Source organism: Manis javanica, chromosome 3 (genome assembly GCF_040802235.1).
Source record: "Manis javanica isolate MJ-LG chromosome 3, MJ_LKY, whole genome shotgun sequence".
Taxonomy (NCBI): Eukaryota; Metazoa; Chordata; class Mammalia; order Pholidota; family Manidae; genus Manis; species Manis javanica.
In genome coordinates, this window is record NC_133158.1 from 211,293,486 (window position 1) to 211,319,024 (window position 25,539).

General features: G+C 43.9%; 1 protein-coding gene across 6 annotated transcripts in view; it reads left to right on the plus strand.

The window, feature by feature from the left end:
• Nucleotides 1-25,539, plus strand: part of EXTL3 (exostosin like glycosyltransferase 3) — a 107,768-nt gene that overhangs the window by 37,497 nt on the left and 44,732 nt on the right. The window contains exon 1 of one of the 6 annotated variants that reach the window (XM_073232755.1): nucleotides 5,939-6,092. The exons of 4 other annotated variants lie outside the window; for them this stretch is intronic. The gene's annotated coding sequence lies outside the window, so the exon portion shown is untranslated. Of the gene's footprint in view, nucleotides 1-5,938; nucleotides 6,139-25,539 lie in introns of those variants that run through there. One more of the 6 variants, XM_073232756.1, reaches the window with a different exon arrangement.

A 25,539-nucleotide genomic window follows, 5' to 3' on the forward strand; every position in this document is an offset into this window, starting at 1 on the left:
TAATTTGTCACGATAAATGCATTTTACATTTCTCTAACACCTACAACTCAAATGATAATCACCTTGTGAAAGAAGGAAATGCTTACTAACTTCTTTAGACAGCCAATCTCTTAATCTTTTGTATCATTTCTCCATTTCAACTCATTTAACAGAATCAGATGCCTCAGGTAAGCCCATTAATGCAACACACAAATCACATTACCATTTTCAGCATTTCTCTTGTGCTGTAGTGTCGTGTAATTGTTAAGATTTCAGGCTCTGGAGTCAGACTGCTTGGGTCCAAATGCTGCCACTTACCAGCTGTGCAATTTAGGCAAGTTATTTAACCTCTCTGGGCTTCAGTTTTCTCATCTGAGGAATGGGGACCCTAAGGGTACATTTTATGCACAGTTGGCAGGAGGGTAAGTGAGCTAACACCTGCGACAAACAGAAAGCTATTCACACTGGCTGAAAGAAGTAAGGTTTTCTCATTTTTTCAATAGTAAGGCTACCTGCATAATCTGAAGGACAGCCCAGGACAACTGGGATGCATGGGTCCCAGAACTGGGAAGTGAGCAGCCTATGAGGCTTCTCTCTCCGTCTCCCCTGGGTCTGTTTGCCTCCTTCTGCTTGTTGGCTCTGTTTTCTGTAGACCAGCTCTCTGGGCTTATCACTGTGCATCCCACCAGAAATTCTCTCCCCCAGATCTGCCCAACTTCTTTGATGAAGCAATCTCCCTTATGTGACTCAGCTTCTCAGCATCCTGCTCCCACGGTTCCAGGTGAGAGGAAGTCCAGTCATCTGGGGACTGGAGGGGATGAGGCCAGGCAGTAAGATGGCGGCGGAGGGTCCCCGAGAAGGTGGTGTAATGGTGAGGGAGGGGAGGCAATAATTGGCAACTCTAGGATAACCATAGTGACACTGTTCAAGGGTGACTAAAGGCCCTTTGCTTTGACCATCAGTGATTCACCTTTAAAAACTTTTTCTTGAAGGATAATATACATGTAGAAGAGGACACATGTGGTTAAGTGTCCAGCTTGATGGATTTTGACAAACTGCACAGACCTGTGTAACCAGCGCCCAGATGAAGAAACAGAGCCTCCCCTGTACCCTTGGAGCCCCTTTTACTTCCCTCTAGTATCTACTCCTTAAGCATAGATTACTTTTGTCTTTTATACTTTATATAAATGACATCATACCCTACATACTATTTTGTATCTGGCTTCATTTGCTTAAGTGTGTGTGAGATTCATTACTATTGTGTGTATCTGTAGAGCATTCATCCCCTTGCTGTGAAGTCTTCCGTTGTGTGAATAGGCCCACTTTGTTTACCTGGTCTACCGCTGATGGACATTTGGGTGGTTTTCTGTTATTGTCTTTTCCTAGTGGAGCTGCCGTGACCTTGTTTTGTTGAACATGCACACATTGCTACTGATTACTTTGGCCACCAGACGCTTATACAGGGTGTGGTGAGTGACCTTCCATCACCTATAATTGAATTGATGGTGACTTATGGGTGAATATTATTATGCTTTTTATCTGGTGACATCTTATCTTTTTATTTCCTGACTTCCATGGTATGAGGGCAGGGTCATGTTTTAAACATTTTGCATACATGAAAGAATCTTGCCTTTATTTTGAGAGGTGCTCAACTATTTGCTGACAGGGGGAATGAATAAACAAAGGAATAGCATATGCCTCCTCCTTTTCTGGGAACAAGCCCTACTCACAGGAGAGGTGCCAACGGCTGCATCTAGACAGGCTGACCTGCTGCTTAGCCAAAGCAGACTGATTGAGGGGAAGATATGGGACCCAGGCCAGACCAATCGTGTCTCTTTTTTGGGAATTTAAAATTTGGAGCAGGAGGAAAGAGAGTGGCCCTACTGAATCTCTCTGGCTGTGCTCCAGAGAGAAGACCCATAGGTGACTGCTGTTTGCTACTAAAGGCACATGGGTTTCTGCTCTTCTTTGCTTCCTTAAAGCAGATAAAGCTTTATATAGATGTCTGTTAAATAACAGTGTCAAACAATTCTGATTACATTTCAAAATGCAAAGTAGAGTCGGTAAGTAGCGTAAAGGTCACAGTATGGAGATATCAGTGAGGACTAGCTCTGTTGTATATCCTGTGGCCTTGGCTTGCTTTCTTGAAGAGAGCTACTATGAACATGATTGTATTTTCCTGGCCAGAAATTGCAGTATTAAGGCAGCAGTCCAGGAGAGGAGTAACAAGGACTTGAACCAGGGAAGTAGGTGTGGGGCTGTAGAGAAGGAAGGGTGGAGAGCCTAGAGGAAAAGCCTTTAAGTCTTTGAAATCAACTTGCTGTGCAAATAAAGAGAAGTCAAAGATGGTGCTAAGTTTTGAGTTTCTGTGTGAGGTAAGATAATGCAAACACTATTATAAATAAGGACATTTTAGGGGAGCAAAGCAGGAAGGGATAAAGATGAGTTCAGTGGGACATACTAAGCTTGAGGTCCTAGTGAGACAACCAGGTTGTTCTAATCAAGAACAAACTTCTTTGGAGTTAGGAAGACTTGGAGTTCCATCTGTACTTATTTATTTTGCCTCTATGTCTCCATGCCTTATCAATACGCCGATACTTCCCTGCAAGGATTAAAATGAGATCGTGTCTATAAAGGGTTTAGCTTATTGCTTGGCCATTCATAAAATATGTACTAATACGATGCTGATGATGCGATGTCTGGTGCAGTGGGAGAACAGGGACCAGAGTGCTGCAGGGAGGGACCTGAGAGCTGGAGATGATGCAAGGGTGCAGGTTGACATCGGCAAGGAAGAGAGTGTGGAGAGGAAGAAGAGTCCAGGTCCTGTCTTTGCAGGGAACACCTCTTAGGAGTCAGGAGAAGGAACAGGAGCCGGAGGAGGACGGTGGGCTAGGACTGTGGAGAGGAAGGAGGAGAAATGGGACAGGACAGGTCACAGGATCCAAGGGAGGAGGTGGTTGGTCAGCAGCGCCCAAGGCTCCAGGGATGTCAGAGGTGCACCAAAGTTTTTTGAGTATTTCTTCCTAAAGCTTGACTATCATTAGAATCAAATAAAGTGACGTCAGGGGGAGAAACGTGTTGTTTCACGCAGATGTTGAGAAGACATTTCTGGTGCGTTCTCCAGGTAGTAGCTATCTGCAGGTCCTCTCTTGTCAGTGTAGACATGGACCAACACCTGGTAATTCTCCCACTGCTTCTGGAATTCCATGTGTCTCCTCCCACGCTGCCAAGACTTCTGCAGGGGAGCCAAGAAAATGAACTGTTTTTTAAAAAAAAGACAACTTTAGGCTATTCATGGTGAGGTAGAGTAGGGACATGTGATGAGCATCATGAGTAACTTTTCTGCCTATGATGACAAATGCCAAGATATAAATAGTATAATAGGAACAGGGGGGACTCCATCTTAAGGCTAAGATTCCATTTTAAAGACCAGGGAATTAGGTAAGATTCCTAACATATTTTATGCTAATCAGTCAACAACGGACCCTATCTTAGGGCAGGGCAAGCAGTCCTATGTGGTATGTCCTCACTGCTTGAAGGTCACCACTATCTTGGAGAAGAACAGGATCAACAAATTCCTGTATTAAGTCTATCTTACAGAATATTTAGAGGACTATGGACGGTGACATAATGTCTCTCACTGGAGAGAGACATCATGAGACCATGTGTGGAACCTACGTTCCCCAGGCCCTTTGCCTCATTGAAATCCTTAACAGACATGAATCCTAAGCCTTTAAGTGTACCTCCTCTCTGAGGTTGCCCATACCCCCCTTTCTTTGAGCGTGTGCTTTGCCTTGAATAAAGCCTTCTAGCTGCTCAACTTACTGCATTTTGTCTCTGTGCTCTTCCAAGCCTCTTGGGAGGTTAATAAGAGACCCCTTTTCCCAGTGGTAATCGTGTTTATTACTTTGCTATTTTATTCAATTTTTTAGACTTAAGTACAAGTCTTCATTCTTTCTGTCTTACTTAAGACAAGAAGGGAAGGGATACTAGGAGCTCTAATTTGGGCTTTTCCAGTTCCTGTCACCTAGGTGACCCGGACGGTTCTGCAGCTGTACGATCGTGCTCTTCAGTGGCCTGCCTGAAACTCTCCTTTCTGTGCTTTGGGAAGTTCTCAGAACGTAGCCTCACTCCATCCAGTGCTTTGTGGCTCCCAGATCCTGGGGTGGTGGGGGCTTAGTTCCCACACTGTGCAGATTTGGGCGGACACTGGATGCCGGGTGACCCCGGCATCTGCTCTATGCTGAGCAGTTCACTGAACTTTCCTCTCTGTTCTTCCTTGCGCTGTACTGCCTGCGTAGCTGTGGCCGTTCACCACCACTCTAGCTTTAATGAATTCCTTCCTTACCTACACTCGTCTGAACTTGTTTGAGAATTCTTTCTCGATCCGAGTCAAGAACTCTCCCCTGTCCAGGTTGAAATTTCACCTAGTGCGCAGGGGGAGACCTCCCCAGATGTAGCTAGCTACCTGACGACAATAGTATTTGGGCAACGGTTTCCCCATTTTCATGAATGCCTCTGAGTTTTAAAAAATTTGCTTCCACCTCTCTGACTGCCCTCAATAATTGGTAAAAGTTAGAAAGGCTTTTGTACATATATAATGGTGGTGGGTCTGTGAATGTTTAAGTTTGTTCATAGTAACAAATTATTTATTGGGAATAATATTCTTATTACGATAGGGGAGGAAAGAGTGAGTTGGGGGAAGAAAGGAAAATAGGAGATAGGAGAGCAGGATGTCAGGAAAAGAGGAGAAAAAGGAGGATCAGAAAAAGCAGGGCTGGGTGTGGAGAGAGGAGTGCGCTCTGGTAAATAGGTTGCTAGGTTTTTTAAAGTTTTGTTTTGCAAACAGGAATTCTTACCCCAAACTGTTCCCTGTGGGAAACTAATCAATCTTCAGTGTTTCCTCAGTCTCAGAGCTAGAGCACGGGTCTGGGCTCCTCCAGGAAGGGTGCATGGATGGGACAGGCAGCTGTGGAGTCATCCCGGGGGGCTGCAGCTCCTCTAAAGCGCCGGACCACCCAAGCACAGGGACAGGAGCCAGCCCCTGGCCTTCCCCAGCTCCCTAGGTCCTGCTGTGTTTCGGGTTCCCTCGTTAGGTGGAACTTTGCCGTTTGGGGATTACAAACGTGAAAAATATATATATATATATATTGAAGCAAATTCGATCTTATATTACATTTATAAATTTTAAATAATGGGCTTAACTCATTCCTAAGTTAGAAATGATGATCAGTGTGTCTTTCAGGACGGGTAGCCTTCCTTCGCCCACCTCCATTGCTTCAGTCATCCAAAAAGTCTTGCCCTGACTTCGCAAGTGTGGAAGTAGAGGGTCCCGTCTCCTAGGATTCTAGGGTATGTGCACTTCTGGCTGTTCGCTCTTAGGCGTTCCAGACAGTGCTCCTTTTTCCTCCTGGTTTTGGTTAATTTAAGCTTGCCACACGACTGGATTAAGCTATTGTTTCTGCAAAACCTTGGGCTTTTTCCCCGTAAGCATCCACACGGCCCGGCCTTTCCTTTGTTCAGTGTTCACAGTGTTCCAGAACTCCAGACCGTGGCCGGAGAAGGGTCGCTCATTTGGGAAGGCCTTTCCTTCGGGGCTGGGTTTGCTCGGGGACCTGCCCCGGGCCGGCTCGGGACCCGGGCTCCTGGGGGGCGGGCCGCCGCAGCGCTGCGCTCCCTCCGCGCCCGGCACGCAGGCCTTCCCGCGGGGAGAGGGGCCGTGCCGGCCGCGGGGCGTGGGCTCCGGCGCGCCCTCCCCTCCCGCGGCCCGGCCCGCCCGCGCCCACGGCGCCCGCTTCCCACAATCCCCCGCGCCGCCACCCCCGGACCCCGCGAGCCCGGCGGCGCGGCCCGAGGCCTCGGCGACTCTCCGCGCGCGCTCGTGAAGGCGGCGCGCGCCCCCGCCCCGCCGGCGTCGCGAGCCCGGGTTCGGCCATTTCCGGCCCCGCGCTCTTCGGCAAGTTCCGCAGTCGCTTGTCGGAAATGGCTGCCCGCCGGCAGGGGGAGCGGAGGGTCCGGCGCGGCCTGGAAGGCGGGCGGCAGGCGGCGAGAGCGGCTTCGGGGACCCCGAGCTTCGCGCAGGCGGCGGCGGCTCGTCCCTGAACTGGACGCCGGTAGGACTCCTGGCGGCGGCGGGAGCCCTGAGCGGCCGGGGCGGCGGTAGGCATCCCGGGGTTTGCCCCGAGCGCCGGGCACCGGGCGGGCGGTACCGGGGCCGGCAGTGCCGGGGCCGCGGAGCCCGGGGAGGCTGCCGGCCAGCGCGGCGGGGGCGTGCAGCCTGGGCGTAGGCCTTCCCAGACGTCGCGAGGCGGGAGAGGACCTCCGGGCCTTAGCACCGGCGAGGGGGGTGCCGGGGCTCCGTGGGGTCCAAACACGACCTCCCCACCCCCACGCGCCTCCTAGAGCCCCAGTTTGGGTTGCCTTGCCCCCATCCCCACCCCTTCTTCTACCCTGGCTTCAGCTGTGCAGCCTCTCGTGCTGCCTGAAGCCCTCCGCCCCTGCTTTGCGCCCTGAGTTTGCCCAGCTGCTGTGGCGAGCATCTTCTGTCGAGGGGGCAGCCCCGCTGTGCCCCCCTCGCATTCTCCCCGTGCACCCCCCCCGCCCATCGGCTTTGCCCCTCGTTCGGACACAGTCGCCTGCAGCTGCTCGTCCTCTTGCTCTTTCACCGGGCTCTCCGCCTTTCAGGATGAAGCCCACGGGCAAGAATGGCCACTTCCTGTCCGAGGGTCCAGGTGCGGCCGTTCCCTGCATCTGGGGCTCCTGCGCCCAGGCCGGGTCCGCTTAGCGAAGGGCCTAGCGCTGCCTGGGCGTGGGGGGGTGGGGGCTGCCCGGTGCCGGTCCGCACTACTGAAATCTGAGCCCGGAGACCCGACCGCGCCGCCGGGGACAGTACGAGCCCTTCGGAGATCAGGCAGGGCTGCCAGACTGCAGAGAAGGTGTTGATCCCGGGTCCCCGTCCAGCCGGTGATTCTGGTCCTATTTAGGTATCTGTGGTTCTCAAAAGACTTGAATTTGGTGGATTCCTCCCCCTAACCTGGGCTTTTTTTTCCTTTCCTTTTCAAACATTTTAAGGGATTCATTCAAGGGCTCTAGGTTCAGCTCCTCTGGAGGCCAGAGAAGAGAAAACGCAGAACAGCACATGTCCGTTTATTTTCTATGTACTTTGCTTAAGAGTCATCTTTTGCAGTTCTCCTCACTGTGTCCTGTTCGAACTCACTTTTGAAGGCTGGGCTCCTCATGTTTTCTTTGGTTGTTAAAAATCTTAGTCCATTGCAGTCAGACTGGCTGCATTTACCCCTGTTTTGTTCAACATGAGTCCAGTTTTAACTGTGTCCACATAATAGGGATAGTAACCTGTGGAGCATGGATAGTTTTGAGTGAAGCCAGGCTTTCTCCACCGCTTATTTAGCAGGGGGACTTAAATATTTCAGGATAAAAGAAAAGCCATCTTCCTAAACTGTTACTGGATGTGTTGAAAATACTTTATCCTGTGGGAATTTCCTGACATTCTGCCTGTGGGGAGCCCGAGAAGTCTTAAGTACTCAGAAGTATGAGAGAAACTAGCTTACATGCTTTCTGGAAGAGAATTAGAATGGTGGATCTTAGGAATACTTGAAAACATTATTTATTTAACACCGGAAGTTATGGGCGATGCTTTTAGGGGTCGTACCTACTAACCAAACGGTTGACAAGCATATGCACCTTCACCCTCTACCCCTCACTTTTCTAGGGAGGGAAAACCAGCATTCAGTGTTTGGTGTGTAGTAGGAGTTTCTTAATGATTAAGTCTCAGAGTTTTAACCTATGAGTAAGAAGACTTGAAATGAACAGGGTAGAGAGAAATGAGTCAGAGGTAAGGTTAATCCTGAAAAATGGGCTTCTGGGAATGAGGGGAAGCTTTAAAGGATGGTTTGAAGCCATCAGAAGAATGTGTGGGGATTAGAAGAAGGAGGCGCCCTTCCCCTCAGTGCACCAGGCTAGCTGTTGAGTGAAAAGTCATTGGAGAGGGGTGCGGGAGTGAGGCAGTGGCAGCAGGGGGTGTGGTGGGGTCCCTATTTGAGGCGAGACTGGTAAGGAGTCCCCTGGAGGAGCGTTGGGAATACTGTCTGAAGTAGAAGTCAAGTCAGGTTATTAGGAAAGGAAGATTCCTTCAGATCTTCTGTTCGTAGGGATTTGAGTGTCTTTGCATACAGTTACTTCAGAGTGAGGCCAGGAAAAAGAACCTTTTATAAAGTGCTAAAACTGTGCACTGTTTTCTGCTGGATATTAAATTTATGTCAGAAAACTTCTGTTAACATCTTTATTTCCATTTTATTTTGTTTCCTCTTAAGTTTTGGTGACTGTTTTGAAAACCTGTAATGATAGGTAACTAAGAGGAATGAAAGGGCTTTTCACATGTTTGTAGGTCCCGTGAAAATAGTGGGGTTCAGGCAGACAGGAATTTGAGGACTCAAGAGGTACAGAGGTAGGCTCACCTATGTGGTCATTTCTTGCCGGAACCAGTCCCACACTCCCGGTACACTTAGAATTTTCCAGAGGTCTTTGGTGATGTCACTAGTTGGAAAGAGAAGCAGGATTAAACATTTTGTAATCTTGAGTATGTAAGAGGAATATGGAGACCCCATTTATTAACGTATTTACCTCCCTTACTCTTAGGTCATAATGTTAGTGTAGGATATCGCTCACATGTAACAAAATGACCAGTTAAAATCCTAGGGGATGAAGAGGAACTGGGTCTCAGCATTCAGCCACTTCTGCCTTTTGTCACCTGAGTGTACTGTTACAGACAGGTGGGCAAACTTTTTCAGTAAAGGGCCAAATAGTAATTATTTTTGGCTCTGCAGCTGTTCAGCTCTGCTCTTGTACAGTGAAAGCAACGTATACATAATACATATGTACAATCCATGCATACAATAATGCATACATATAATCCATGGCCAGGGAGCAAAGCTATGTCTCGATGTGACTTAATTTACAAAACGGCAGCTGACTGTCGTTTGTCAGTGCCTGCCCTAGGGCACCACCCCTCACACACCTGTCATCACTTGTGTATGCCTCCATTTGTGCCCCATCCCTTTTAGACTGGTCTGGGATATTAATAATTAACATCCTGGATGTTTACTTTGGTGACTGTTCCCTCTGTTATCCTATCTAATTCTTGTCATCATCTTAACCCTCTTCCCCAACTTACTCTTAAATGTGTTTTCAACAAGTATTTGATACTTTGCGGGATGAATACAAAAATAAGTTAGATTGAGAATATGCCCTTAGCCTGTATAAAAAGTGTAAGACATACATAAACATTATGGTGGATTACAATGTCTTAAATCAGTAGCTTTTTGCTGTCAGATAGTACTCTCATATATATTTTTTGTCACATTTTTTAAATTAAGGTATGATTGATACACACTCTTATGAAGGTTTCACATGAAGAAATAATATGGTTACTACATTTACCCATATTATCAAGTCCCCACCACCCATACCCCAATGCAGTCACTGTCCATCAGTGTAGTAAGATGCTGGAGAACCACTATGTGTCACATATATTTTGGTCTTTTTTTGTCTAAGTAACTTTGTGAGAGAGTTGGCTAAATGTCACAGTATTCCACCCCCACCACCCCCCTTTTTTTTTGAGGGTTAAGGAAGGCAGGAAATAAAATTTAGACTTGAGGAGGTTTACTTACTTGACCAAATCCAGCTGTAGTAAGTGGCAGAATTCTTGAACTGGCCAGTAATGCTTACAGACTTGTCCCCTCTGAATACTTAGAATGATGTAAACCGCCCTGAGCAGCCCATTCTAATTTGTAGATTAGTTTTTAGGGGGCTTTTCCTGACCAAGCTGCAGTTTGCCCCTCTCTATGATTGTCACCTTTTAGGGCCATATAGAACAAGTCTGTTCCTGTTGTCTGTGACAGTTCTTCAGATGTTGGGAGAAAGCAATCATGTTTGCCGAAGACACGAGCCGCAGACTGGCGTGCGTGGATTAAGAATGCATACTTCCCATTTGGCTGCCCAATTTATGCACAAACTTAGACTGGGAACCAACTTTTAGGAATGGGGAGATTTCACATAAAAATCTCCATTTCTGCCGTTTTGTGAGAAAAAATTAGAGGACTTAAAATGATACAGAGTTCACATTTCTGAAGGCAGTAGTCTCCCTTAGATATTAACGACATTCCTCACTTTGCCAAGGCATCTACCTGCCTGCCAGCTTCACTCATTCATTTCACTTTCGGGCTGCGTAGCCATTGAGATGGCCATCCTTCTCCCAGGTCTTCCATTCCACTGGCTAAGTAGTCCCATTTCCGTCAGATGTTTCTTATTTGATAGTTTCAAACATCCTCACCAACTTCTTAGTCCTCTGCCCTCCATTTACTGTCCCTCTTGAAGTGTGGCTCTCAGCACAGCATACTGGGTTTAATACACAATGTCGCTTTACAGAGCAGAGAGTAACCTTTGCTCCTTTGTTTCTCAGCACTATATTTTTGTTAAAAAAAACCAACAACAGGAGAACAAAGTACTAGCTTTTTTTTCCCCCCTAAGCTATCCTTTTTTAATGTATGTCATGTATTCTTGGCCCACTGAAAGTATAGCCAACTGAAATCACAGCTCTGTGCTGCGTGTGTACTGTTGTTGAATGGAATCATTTTTTTGTAGTTCTGGTATTTAAGTGCTGAACTTTGCCTTTATCTATGTTAAATTTCATCCACTTAGATATTCCAGCCTGATAAAATCTGTTTGTGTCCTGGGTGTTTTTTTCCGACCTTGACTTACTTTTCCTAGCATGACTTCTTTTCTTAATTTTTTTAAGTAGTGCTGTAAAATACAAAAGCACTGTGGCTTAGATTGGAGAAAACAGTCCATGAGGACCCTATTACTAATGGATCAATGAAAGAGGGTACCTTAAAAGGAAGCATTCTGCTTGAAATCTTGGAGTTGACGCAGAAGGAGGTCTTGGGAATAGCCTTGCTGCCATGAGTTGACATATCGGTAGTATTTCCCCACAAAAAGCAAACAGGTACATGCTTTCTCTGTGCAAGGCAATTGTAAAGTCAGTGGAGTCTGAGGATCTAACAGTATCTTTGAGGTCATCTAGTCCAACCCTTTAATTTATGAGTTAAAGGATAAGGAGCATTTGAGTCAAGGACAAGGAATTGTGACCTTTGGGGACTTGAGCCAGAAAGACAGTAATGAGAAAGGGAGAGCAAACCAGAGTCTTGAGTCGAATTCACCCATGCAGGTTGAAGTAGGGTGCCATACATAAGGCCTAGTGAGCCTCAGTTTTCTATCTCATTTAGGGAGACCTAGGACACTAATGATACCAATTTTATGTCTCCTAGCATAAACTAAAATTGTGTTTTCTTGAGAAACAGAAACCTTAGGGGAATTAATTTACACCGTAGGCACTTAACACATCAAGTTGCCTGTTCTGGGAAGATATTTTAGCAAAATCCATCTAAAGACTTTATTTAAAAAAACTTTTTACATCTCCCCTCCCTCATATAGTGGAATCTGTGTTTTTCCACTCAACGTTATATCATGAACATTTTCCCATTTTATTTGAAATGATTGAAAAGCTTACTGACATGACAGTTCTATTAATAACATGGATGTATCACACTTTATATTTAATCTTGCTCCTAATCCTGGATATCTGATTCTTTATTTTTTTTCTATTATAAAGAATGCTGTGGTGATTACATTTTTATAATACAAATCTTTACGTGGAACATTCCTAGAAACTGAAATCGCTGAGTATAAGATATGAACATTTTAAAGACTTATGTTAACAAATGGGAAATTACTTTTCTGTTTACCTTCCTACTAATACATTACAAGAGTACTTGCCACGCTGAGGCTGCCAGCGTAGTACAGAGATGTACTGTTCTTTAAGTGCTATACTTCATACTGTTCTAGGGTCAACGTTCTTGAAGTTAAATCTTTTTTCTCATTCCTGTTTCTTTTTCTTAAGACTAATTTCTGGAAGTGGACTTACAGGGTCAAAGTAAAGGCACAATTTCAGGGCTTTTATTACTGCCAAATGGTGCTCCAGAAGGTGCCAATTTTCATTCCCAGCAGCAGAGTGTGGGAATTGTTCCCCTCTTCCTGGTGGGCACCATGCATTATAATTTTACCATTCTTTGCTGATTTATAGATGGAAAATGTCATTGTATCTTGTTTCAAATATATATGTCTTTGATTACAAGGGTAATTAAACATTTAAAAATATCATTTGGGCTTCTTTTTATACACAGTCATACCTCGGAGGTACTGTGGGGTCCATTCTAGACTGCTGCAATAAAGTGAATATTGTAATAAAGTGAGTCAAATGAATTTTTTGGTTTTCTAGTGCACAGAAAAGTTTTATTTATACTGTAGTCTGTTAAATATGTAATAGCATTATGTCTAAAAAAACACTGTACATACCTTGACTAAAAAAAAACATATTGCTAAAAAATATTAACCATCATCTGAGCTGTCAGCCAGCACAGTCTTTTGGCTGGTGGAGGGTCATGCTTCACTGTTCATGGCTGCTGACTGAACAGCGGGGTGGCAGTTTCTTAAAAAAAGACAACAGTAAAGTTTGCTGCATCGATGGACTCTCCCTTTCATAAAAGATTTCTTTGTAACATGCGATACTGTTTGATTACATTTGATTCCCCACAGTAGAATTTTCAAAGTTAGAGTCAGTTCTCTCAAACTCTGCCACTGCTTTATCCACTGATATTCTAAATCCTCTGTTATCATTTCAACAGTCTTCACAGCTTCTTCCATCCAGGAGCAGATTCCATCTCAAGGAACCTCTGTCCTTGCTCCTCCATAGGAAGGAGCTTCTCATCCTCTCAAGGTTGAGCATGAGATGCAGCCACTCAGTCACATCTCCAGGCTCCACTTCTAGTTCTCCTGCTATTTCTGCCATGTCTGCAACTACTCCACTCAAGTCCGGAACCCCTCAAAGTCGTGTATGAGGGTTGAAGTCATCTTTTTCCAAACTCCTGTTAATGTTGATGTTTTGATCTCTTTTCATGAATCATGAATGTTCTGAATGGCATCTGAATGGCTCTAGAATGAATCTTTTCCAGAAGGTTTTCAACTGACTTTGCCCAGATCCATCAGAGGACTCGCCATCTTTGACAGCTGTAGCCTTACAAAATGTTTGTCTTCAGTGGGAAGATTTGGAAATGGAAGCAGCTCCTGGATCCGTGGGCTACAGAATGGGTATCGTGTTATCATGCATGAAAACAACATGAATCTCACCGCACATCTCCATCAGCGCTCTCGGGTGACCAGTTTGCTGTCAATGAGCAGTAATATTCTGAAAGGAATCTTTTTTTCTGAGCAATAGGTCTCAACAGTGGGCTTAAAATACTCAGCAACCCATGTTGTAAACAGATGTGCTGTCATCCAGGCTTTGCTGTTCCACTTAGCACAGGCAGAGGAGATTTAGCTTAATTCTTAAAGGCCCTAGGATTTTTCAGAATGGTAAATGAGCACTGGCTTCAGCATAAAGACACCAGCTGCATTAGCCTCTGACAAAGAGTCAGCAATAAGGCTGTTTGGCTTCCTCATTCATGTGTTCACTGGAGTTACACTTATAACTTCCTTCAAGAACTTTTCCTTTGCATTCAGAACTTAGGGCTGTTTGGCACACGAGGCTTAGTTTTTGGCCTGATTTGGCTTTCGACATAGCTTCTTCATTAAGTTGAGGAATTTCTAGCTTTTGATTTAAAGTGAGAGACATGAGACTGTGTATCTCTGTGACTGTATCATCTTTACTTTCAACTCTGTGTCAGCTTGCAGTCAATTTTTCTCACCTGATTTTGATTTTCAATTGCTGACAACTTCTTTTTCCCTTATTTTAGACTCAGGTTAAGTTTATCCAGTAAATAAACTACTGTGGTCATTGTAGTGTGGAAAGCACATGGCCTTGATCTGTAACGTGTGAATTGCCCACAAGCAGTTCTCACAAGTTGTGCTTTATCTGCAGTTGGCTTCTCTGAAAAGTGGCTTTTGTTGTTTTGAACAATAGAAAAGAGTTAGAATCTTACCAGTAGCAATAGTGTGTTGGGAAATTGTTTAGTGCTTATGAAGATACTTTCTGAGTTTTGAACTAGGTAGTACTTCTCCGTGACAGGCTGCTTGTCATGCCTGTGTTTAGAAGATCAGGAAATGTTCTTCTGGGTTGTTAGTATTTAAAAACAGCACAACACCTCTGAAATATTTTTTGAACAACCATAGTGAAATGTTTTCCTGTACAGAACTATCTTTATCTAATTTGAAGGATGTGGTTAAAATGGGAGTTCCTGTGGCCAGGATTCTCACCTGGCCCTGGTTTGACTAACTCACTACACACATGTGGGCAATACATTGCTATTGACTCTACGTAAAGAGCTCTGCCCAGTGCTCCGGGTGACAGGGTGGCAGGGCTGCAAGGCTGCAGCAGAGTAGAGGCTGGAGTAGTGGCATTGCCAAGGACAGAAGCCCAGAGACAGAGACCGGCTGGCTGCATGCAGACTCGATTTTAGTGATTGACCTGCCACTGTGGAAATAAAGTTGGGCATAAACCCTTCACCCCAAAACATTTTACTGTCATTTTCTTTGGTCACATTGAATCCATAGCCAACTTGCCTGGGGCTGAAACCAATTAGCAAGGCAAAGGACTTGTGGCAGTTGCAACCAAAGCAACAATTCTGTAGTGCAAATAGTTGTGTAGAACCCACACATTGTAATGGAATTGTAATGGGATTCTGCTTGATGGGCTAATTTTGACTGAAATGAAAAAGAAAATAGTACTGCATACACAGATACACAGTTAGGTCACAGGTGTACCAGCAAAGATATTTTGCTCTATGTTGTCTTGTTTTGTTTAGCAGATACATACTGTAAGTATGAATACAGTTGTCCTGCCTGAGGGTTTCAGCCCTGGGCAAGTTCACTCTGGATTCAGTGAAATGGAGAAATGACAACAGAATGTTCTTTGGGTGAAAGGGTTTATACGCGGCTTTACTCTCCCAGCGGCAGGTCGAACACTAGACTCAGGTCTGCACCCAGGAGTCTGCAGGTCTGTAATCCACCTCTGTCTCTGTCTTCGCCCCGACCACTGGGTGGAGCTCTTTATAAAGTGACTCGTCAATAGGGGCTTATTGCCTATGGGTGTGGAAGCCGTAGCCTAGCAGTAGGCCAGTTACATAAAGTAGTTAAGTGTCAGGTGAGGATCCTGGCCATAGGAACTTCCATTTTCCCCACAACAGTGTTGGCTTTAGGTTCTGGAGTAGTATTACTGTGTGTTTTAATTATAATTAATCATTAACCATGGTTTTGGTGTAACAGTGGAAATATGGATTATCTAAAAATTTATGCATGATGTGCATGTCACCGTGTTCCTTGAGTTAATATCACAGGTAGTTTACCATGGTGGTTAAGACATTGAGAGAAGGAGCCTTGGAGTTAGGGTTGCTTTGACTTGAATCCAAATTGTACTCAGTATGGCTGACCTTGGGCAAGTATGTTAACCTCTGTGCTTTGGTTTCCTTATGTACAAAATGGGAATAATAGTGGTACCTGGTTTGTAGGATTATTGTGAAGATTAAGTATGATAAGAACTATAGTAAGTTTAGCCTGGCACACAGTAAACATTCAGTAATTATTAGCTATTATAATAATTACTTAAAATAGTAAAGTTATTTGGCAGTATCATGTGGGAACGCCTGGAAGGTGTCCAGCTTCTCTGTGTCCTTCCCCATTTTCCCTTTATACCTTTGAGTTGCAGGCCTGAGTGCAGCCCAGATGGGAGCAGCCTATCCCCTTTCCCCTTCCTTTTGCTTGCTTTCTCTCTTCCATTGAATGTTTCATTTCAGTTTTTTCTTTTTACGTGAAGAAAGGGATACAACTTTTTTTTTTTTTTTTGAGAGAGCATCTCTCATATTTATTGATCAAATGGTTGTTAACAACAATAAAATTCAGTATAGGGGGGTCAATGCTCAATGCACAATCATTAATCCATCTCAAGTCTAATTCTCGTCAGTCTCCAATCTTCTGAAGCATAACGAACAAGTTCTTACATGGTGAACGAATTCTTACATAGTGAGTAAATTCTTACATGGTGAACAGTACAAGGGCATTCATCACAGAAACTTTCGGTTTTGATCACACATTATGACCTATAAACAATCAGGTCAAATATGAATATTCGTTTGATTTTTGTACTTGATTTATATGTTGATCCCACATTTCTCCCTTTATTATTATTATTATTTTTATTTTTAATAAAATGCTGAAGTCGTAGGTAGATGCAAGATAAAGGTAGAAAACATAGTTTAGTGCTGTAAGAGGGCAAATGTAGATGATCAGATGATCAGGTGTGTGCCTATGGACTAAGTATTAATCCAGGCTAGACAAGGGCAGCAAAACATCCACGGATGCAGAAGATTTCTCTCAAAACAGGGGGGGTGAGGTTCTGAGCCTCACCTCTGTTGATCGCCAAATTCTCACCTGATGGCCCCCCTGCGACTGTGCCTGTCTTAGGTTGTTCCTCCCTTGAGGAATCTTACCCGTCTCTGGTTAACCAGTCATCTTCCTCCGGGGCCATACAGGGAAATGTAAAGTTGGTAAGTGAGAGAGAAGCCATATTGTTTGAAAAGGTTAGCTTTTTACTTCTTTGCAGATTTATGCCCTGTGGCTTCTATGCCCAGCACTTGTCTCGAGGTATCTTTACCACCTGGAGGAATTATGATACTCGGTAAATTCGATATGAGGCACGAATTCTATTTGAGGGTTGTAATTAGGAAGAAAGAAGAAAAGCTACAGATGTAGCATATGGAAGGAAACATGGGAGGATTGATTATTTCTTTGACTTATCTTCTTGTAGAGTACCTTAAGTATGTATAGGTTTTAAACTACTAACTAATTTGCACACACATATTAACATAATAGGAATACGGTGACATAAACAAAGCAAATCTATAATTACCATCCATCTCCAGTGAAGCCAAGAAAACCATTTAGACACCCTAGGCATTTGTGAAAATTTGTCTATGATATGATGGATATTGTCCACCTGTACTTGAACAGTCTGAGAGAAATCAGACAAATTAAAGCAGCCCATTTCTGGGATCTGTTCACATCCCATATGTTCTTTTAACCGTAGATAGTCTATAGTCATAAGATTTTGGAGTGCTACACCTTGCACCCCTCCCAACTCCTGGTTGAGTTCCAACAGTACAGATCCGGTCAAATTCGTTGTCTCACTGTATGCACATGCCAGCCTAGACATCTCCCTCCTCATTCCTATGGCAAGTCCAGGAGACGGTGGGCTGGATGCAGCCACAACCGCAGCATCGTCCAGATCCCTGTGGACGCTTTTTGATGATCATCCCCCGGCACAAGTCCTCCAGAGAGTGCTGATGCCGGAAGCTCCTCCTCATATCGTATCTTAGTTCATTTTCTGGGTAGCCAAGCTAGGCCTTGATCTTCTGCATAGAAACAAACAGACCCTTTGCCCACACTTTGACATGCCCTCTATACCACTGTGCAGAACTCATTGGAGGTCAGCACACAGTAACTGCTTTTTTTTTTTTTTTATTAAGAGAAAGGAATATTATCAGAAAAGAGTACCTCCATAGCTGATCATCTGACACCCTTTAAGTGATCAACATTAAGGATATTTAAAGCATGCGTTGATCTTTGATTTACCAATAGTTTTATCCTATCAAGGAGTAATCCCCCTTTTCTTTCTTTCTTTCTTTTTTTTTTTTTTTTAATTTTTAATCTATACTTACATGAAGAATATGCTCTCCCCTATATCAGGTCCCCCCTAACAACCACATTATGGTTACTGTCCATCAGCTTAGCAAAATGTTGTAGAGTCACTACTTGTCCTCTCTGTGTTGTGCAGCCCACCCTCCCCTTTCTCCCTCCCCCCCATGCATGCTAATCTTAATACCTCCCTTCTTCTTCCCGCCCCTTATCCCTCCCTGCCCACCCATCCTCCCCAGTTCCTTTCTCTTTGGTACCTGTTAGTCCATTTTTGGGTTCTGTAATTCCACTGCTGTTTTGTTCCTTCAGTTTTTCCTTTGTTCCTATACTCCTCAGATGAGTGAAATCATTTGGTATTTCTCTTTCTCCGCTTGGCTTATTTCGCTGAGCATAATACTCTCCAGCTCCATCCATGTTGCTGCAAATGGTTGGATTTTTCCACTTCTTATGGCTGAGTAGTATTCCATTGTGTATATGTACCACATCTTCTTTATCCATTCATCTACCGATGGACATTTAGGTTGCTTCCAATTCTTGGCTATTGTAAATAGTGCTGCGATAAACATAGGAGTGCATCTGTCTTTCTCAAACTTGATTGCTGCGTTCTTAGGGTAAATTCCTAGGAGTGGAATTCCTGGGTCAACTGGTAGGTCTGTTTTGAGCATTTTGATGAATCTCCATACTGCTTTCCACAATGGTTGAACTAATTTACATTCCCACCACCAGTGTAGGAGGGTTCCCCTTTCTCCACAGCCTCGCCAACATTTGTTGTTGTTTGTCTTTTGGATGGCAGCTATCCTTACTGGTGTGAGGTGATACCTCATTGTAGTTTTAATTTGCATTTCTCTGATAATTAGCGATGTGGAGCATCTTTTCATGTGTCTGTTGGCCATCTGTATTTCTTTTTTAGAGAACTGTCTGTTCAGTTCCTCTGCCCATTTTTTAATTGGGTTATTTGTTTTTTATTTGTTGAGGCGTGTGAGCTCTTTATATATTCTTGACGTCAAGCCTTTATCGGATGTGTCATTTTCAAATATATTCTCCCATACTGTAGGGTTCCTTTTTGTTCTATTGATGGTGTCTTTCACTGTACAGAAGCTTTTCAGCTTAATGTAGTCCCACTTGCTCATTTTTGCTGTTGTTTTCCTTGCCCGGGAAGATATGTTCAAGAAGAGGTCACTCATGTTTATGTCTAAGAGGTTTTTGCCTATGTGTTTTTCCAAGAGTTTAATGGTTTCATGACTTACATTTAGGTCTTTGATCCATTTTGAGTTTACCTTTGTATATGGGGTTAGACAATGGTCCAGTTTCATTCTCCTACATGTAGCTGTCCACTTTTGCCAGCACCATCTGTTGAAGAGACTGTCATTTTGCCATTGTATGTCCATGGCTCCTTTATCAAATATTAATTGACCATATATGTTTGGGTTAATGTCTGGAGTCTCTAATCTGTTCCACTGGTCTATGGCTCTGTTCTTGTGCCAGTACCAAATTGTCTTGATTACTGTGGCTTTGTAGTAGAGCTTGAAGTTGGGGAGTGAGATCCCCCCTACTTTATTCTTCTTTTTCAGGATTGCTTTGGCTATTCGGGGTCTTTGGTGTTTCCATATGAATTTTTGAATTATTTGTTCCAATTCATTGAAGAATGTTGCTGGTAATTTGAGAGGGATTGCATCAAATCTGTATATTGCTTTGGGCAGGATGGCCATTTTAACGATATTAATTCTTCCTAGCCATGAGCATGGGATGAGTTTCCGTTTATTAGTGTCCCCTTTAATTTCTCTTAAGAGTGACTTGTAGTTTTCAGAGTATAAGTCTTTCACTTCTTTGGTTAGGTTTATTCCTAGGTATTTTATTCTTTTTGATGCAATGGTGAATGGAATTGTTTTCCTGATTTCTCTTTCTATTGATTCATTGTTAGTTTATAGGAAAGCTACAGATTTCTGTGTGTTAATTTTGTATCCTGCAACTTTGCTGTATTCCGATATCAGTTCTAGTAGTTTTGGAGTGGAGTCTTTAGGGTTTTTTATGTACAGTATCATATCATCTGCAAATAGTGACAGTTTAACTTCTTCTTTACCAATCTGGATTCCTTGTATTTCTTTGTTTTGTCTGATTGCCGTGGCTAGGAACTCCAGTACTATGTTAAATAACAGTGGGGAGAGTGGACATCCCTGTCTGGTTCCCGATCTCAGAGGAAATGCTTTCAGCTTCTCGCTGTTCAGTATAATGCTGGCTGTGGGTTTTTCATATATGGCCTTTATTATGTTGAGGTACTTGCCCTCTATTCCCATTTTGCTGAGAGTTTTTATCATGAATGGATGTTGAATTTTGTCAAATGCTTTTTCAGCATCTATGGAGATGATCATGTGGTTTTTGTCTTTCTTTTTGTTGATGTGGTGGATGATGTTGATGGATTTTCGAATGTTGTACCATCCTTGCATCCCTGGGATGAACCCCACTTGGTCATGGTGTATGATCCTTTTGATATACTGTTGAATTCTGTTTGCTAATATTTTATTGAGTATTTTTGCATCTACATTCATCAGGGATATTGGTCTGTAATTTTCTTTTTTGGTGGGGTCTTTGCCTGGTTTTGGTATTAGGGTGATGTTGGCTTCATAGAATGAGTTTGGGAGTATTCCCTCTTCTTCTATTTTGTGGAACACTTTGAGGAGAATGGGTATTATGTCTTCTCTGTGTGTCTGATAAAATTCCGAGGTAAATCCGTCCGGCCCCGGGGTTTTGTTCTTGGGTAGTTTTTTGATTACCGTTTCAATTTCTTTGCTCGTAATTGGTTTGTTTAACTTTTGTGTTTCTTCCTTGGTCAGTCTTGGGAGGTTGTATTTCTCTAGGAAGTTGTCCATTTCTTCTAGGTTTTCCAGCTTGTTGGCATATAGGTTTTCAAAGTAGTCTTTAATAATTCTTTGTATTTCTGTGGAGTCTGTCGTGATTTTTCCATTCTCATTTCTGATTATGTTGATTTGTGTTGATTCTCTTTTTCTCTTAATAAGTTGGGCTAGAGGCTTATCTATTTTGTTTATTTTCTCAAAGAACCAGCTCTTGGTTTCGTTGATTTTTGCTATTGTTTTATTCTTCTCTATTTTGTTTATTTCTTCTCTGATCTTTACTATGTCCCTCCTTCTGCTGACTTTAGGCCTCATTTGTTCTTCTTTTTCCAGTTTTGATAATTGTGATGTTAGACTATTCATTTGGGATTGTTCTTCCTTCTTCAAGTGTGCCTGGATTGCTATATACTTTCCTCTTAAGACTGCTTTCGCTGTGTCCCACAGAAGTTGGGGCTTAGTGTTGTTGTTGTCATTTGTTTCTATATATTCCTTGATCTCTATTTTGATTTGTTCATTGATCCATTGATTATTTAGTAGCATGTTGTTAAGCCTCCATGTGTTTGTGAGCCTTTTTGTTTTCTTTGTCGAATTTATTTCTACTTTTATACCTTTGTGGTCTGAAAAATTGGTTGGTAGAACTTCAATATTTTGGAGTTTACTGAGGCTCTTTTTGTGAGCTAGTATGTGGTCTATTCTGGAGAATGTTCCATGTGCACTTGAGAAGAATGTATATCCTGTTGCTTTTGGATGTAGAGTTCTATAGATGTCTATTAGGTCCATCTGTTCAAGGGTGTTGTTCAGTGCCTCTGTGTCCTTACTTATTTTCTGCCCGGTGGATCTATCCTTCGGGTAGAGTGGTGTGTTGAAGTCTCCTAAAATGAATGCATTGCAGTCTATTTCCCTCTTTAGTTCTGTTAGTATTTGCTTCACATATGCTGGTGCTCCTGTATTGGGTGCATATATATTTAGAATGGTTATATCCTCTTGTTGGACTGAGCCCTTTATCATTATGTAGTGTCCTTCTTTATCTCTTGTTACTTTCTTTGTTTTGAAGTCTATTTTGTCTGATATTAGTACTGCAACCCCTGCTTTCTTCTCACTGTTGTTTGCCTGAAGTATGTTTTTCCATCCCTTGACTTTTAGTCTATGCTTATCTTTGGGTTTAAGGTGAGTTTCTTGTAAGCAGCATATAGATGGGTCTTGCTTTTTTATCCATTCTGTTACTCTGTGTCTTTTGATTGGTGCATTAAGTCCATTTACATTTAGGGTGACTATTGAGAGATATGTACTTATTGCCATTGCAGGCTTTAGATTCGTGGTTACCAAAGGTTCAAGGTTAGCTTCTTTAGTATCTTACTGCCTAACTTAGCTCCCTTATTGAGCTGTTATATACACTGTCTGGAGATTCTTTTCTTCTCTCCCTTCTTATCCCTCCTCCTCCATTCTTCATATGTTGTGTGTTTTGTTCTGTGCTCTTTTTAGGGGTGCTCCCATTTAGAGCAGTCCCTGTAGGATGCCCTGTAGAGGTGGTTTGTGGGAAGCAAATTCCCTCAGCTTTTGCTTGTCTGGGAATTGTTTAATCCCGCCATCATATTTAAATGATAGTCGTGCTGGATACAGTATCCTTGGTTCAAGGCCCTTCTGTTTCATTGCATTAAGTATATCATGCCATTCTCTTCTGGCCTGTAGGGTTTCTGTCGAGAAGTCTGATGTTAGCCTGATGGGTTTTCCTTTATAGGTGACCTTTTTCTCTCTAGCTGCCTTTAAAACTCTTTCCTTGTCCTTGATCCTTGCCATTTTAATTACTATGTGTCTTGGTGTTGTTCTCCTTGGATCCTTTCTGTTGGGGGTTCTGTGTAATTCCATGGTCTGTTCGATTATTTCCTCCCCCAGTTTGGGGAAGTTTTCAGCAATTATTTCTTCAAAGAGACTTTCTATCCCTTTTCCTCTTTCTTCTTCTTCTGGTACCCCTATAATACGAATATTATTCCTTTTGTATTGGTCACATAGTTCTCTTAATATTGTTTCATTCCTCGAGATCCTTTTATCTCTCTCTATGTCAGCTTCTATACGTTCCTGTTCTCTGGCTTCTATTCCTTCAATGGCCTCTTGCATCTTATCCATTCTGCTTATAAATCCTTCCAGGTGTTGTTTCACTTCTGTGATCTCCTTCCTGACATCTGTGATCTCCCTCCGGACTTCATCCCACTGCTCTTGCATTTTTCTCTGCATCTCATCCCATTGCTCTTGCATTTTTCTCTGCATCTCTGTCAGCATGTTCATGATTTTTATTTTGAATTCTTCTTCAGGAGGACTGGTTAGGTCTGTCTCCTTCTCAGGTGTTGTCTCTGTGATCTTTGTCTGCCTGTAGTTTTGTCTTTTCATGGTGATAGAGAGAGTTTGCAGAGCTGGGACTAGTGACCGCTGGAAGAGCTTCCCTTCTTGTTGGTTTGTGGCCTTCCTCACCTGGGAGAATAGCGACCTCTAGTGGCTTGTGCTGGGCAGCTGTGCGCAGACAGGGCTTCTGCTTCCTGCCCAGTTGCTTTGGGGTTTATCTCTGCTGTTGCTGTGGGCTTGGCCTGGCTGGGGCTGCTCCTCCAAAATGGTGGAGCCCCCTTGGAGGGGGAGCGGCCGGGAGGCTATTTATCTCCGTAAGGGGGCTCTGTGCTCCCTGCTGCCCAGGGGGTTAGAGTGCCCAGAGATCCCCAGATTCCCTGCCTCTGGTCTAAGTGACCTGTCCTGCCCCTTTAAGACTTCCAAAAAGCACTCTCCAAACCAAAACAACAACAGCAACAATGAGAGAGGGAACAGAAAAAAAAAAAAAAAAAGGAAAAAACACTTGATTTTTTTTTTGTCCTCAGGCGCTGGTCCCAGGCACCTGCTCACTGGTCCTGCTGCCCTGCCTCCCTAGCACCAGAGTCCCTGTCCCTTCAAGGCTTCCAAATAGCACCCACCCACTGGTCCCGCAGGGAAAAACGCGTGATATTCTTTGTCCTCAGGTGCCGGTCCCAGGCACCCGCTCACCAGTCCCGCCGCCCTGCCTCCCTAGCACCAGCGTCCCTGTCCCTTTAAGGCTTCCAAAAAGCACTCGCCAAAAAGAGAAAAAAAAAGGGGAAAAACGCGCGATTTCTCCGTCCTCAGGTGCTGGTCTCAGGCACCTGCCCACCGGTCCCGCAGGGAAAAACATGGGATATTCTTTGTCCTCAGGCGCCGGTCCCAGGCACCCTCTCACCAGTCCCACCGCCCTGCCTCCCTAGCACCGGGGTCCGTGTCCCTTTAAGGCCTCCAAAAAGCACTCGCCAAAAAAAAAAAAAAAAAGCTGCTCCGGTTTCTTTCCACCCACCGGGAGCCGGGGGGAGGGGCGCTCGGGTCCCACCGGGCCGGAGCTTGTATCTTACCCCCTTCGCAAGGCGCTGGGTTCTTGCAGGTGTGGATGTGGTCTGGATGTTGTCCTGTGTCCTGTGGTCTCTATTTTAGGAAGATTTTTCTTTGTTATATTTTCATAGCTCTATGTGTTTTTGGGAGGAGATTTCCACTGCTCTACTCACGCCGCCATCTTGGCTCCGCCCTCCAACTTTTTTGAAAGGCATTAAAGAAGACCTAAATAAATAAACAGATATCCCAAGTCTGTGATAGGAAGTTTCAATGTAAGAATATTTTAGTACTAAAAGAAGAAAAGTCGAGTCAGTAGGATGGTTGTTCTATCAACAAACTCTTGAAAGAGAGGTCCTTAGCACGGGTCCTGTTCCCACTGATCATTAGAGAGTTTGCCATTCTGAGAAAGACCGTGGAAAGAGAATGCTCTGGGAAGGAGGAGGGAACTGAGTGCGTCGGTATGTTGAGGCATAGGAATGAGGTGATGGGGCTGCGGGATTCTGGATTCGAACTCTAAGCCCCAGCTTCTCAGCTTGCTTCTCGGACTTCTGAGTTGAGTCATTTACTATTTCAGCTTTCCAGGAACACAGCTGGTTTCAAGCCCTCAAGTGAGTGGCTAACAGATCAAGAATTCTACTTCCCGTTTTTTCAGCAAAAATTCTTGTTTAGGGCAAGAGTAAGAAGTAGGTCATTGGCCATGATCTGAATGGTAAATCTCTGTGTACAAGTATTTTAAATTTTTTTTCCTTTTTGCTGGGAGAAGACATGACCATAACCTCCTTATAGGAAATGTCCCCTTACTGCCATTGGAACATCGAAGTGCAGATGTCTGCGTTGCTGACCTTTGGAAAAGAGATACCAGGAGGGAGGTCAAGGTTAGAGAGGTGAATTTGAGTCATCCAGTTAGGGGAGCAAACTGAATGAATCAGCAAGCCTCTGTTAAGTGAGGACAGAGAAGGATAAAGGACAAGCCCATCGAGGACCAGCCGTGGTTCAGGAGTGGTGACAGGGACCAGAGAAGGAGAGCCGGGGGAGCGGGTGTGATCTACACGTGCGAAACACAGATGCACTTAGTGTGAGGTGGGGGAGGGGGTGAGATGGCAGAGCGCTGTGAGGAGTAGTGAAGCAAGTCGTGAATGGACGGCGAGAGGTCTCATGCTTCTGGATAAGACTGACTGTATTAAAGCGACACGGCCCTGCTTACATGCCCTATGACTTAATTCTTCTTAGGTATTACTGAATTCCATTGATAGATATTTTGTTAAGTGTTTTGTGCCTGTATTCATGAGAGAGATTTGTAGTTTTCTCTTTGGGTGCCATCTTTGTCTGGTTTTGGTAGCAGGATAATTCTAGGTTTATTAATTGGACTGGGACTTGTTCCCTCTGCTGGAAGAGCTTGTGTTATCTGGGGCTGAGAATTTCTCATTTTGGAGCTTTAAAATTATGAAGTCAATTGATTTAATAGTTGTAGAATTCATTATCTGTTTCATATTGGGGGAATTGTGGTAGTGTGGGTTTTTTAGGAAATTGGTCCATTTCATCCAAGTTGTCAAGTCTTTGTGTGTAGAGTTGTTCAGTC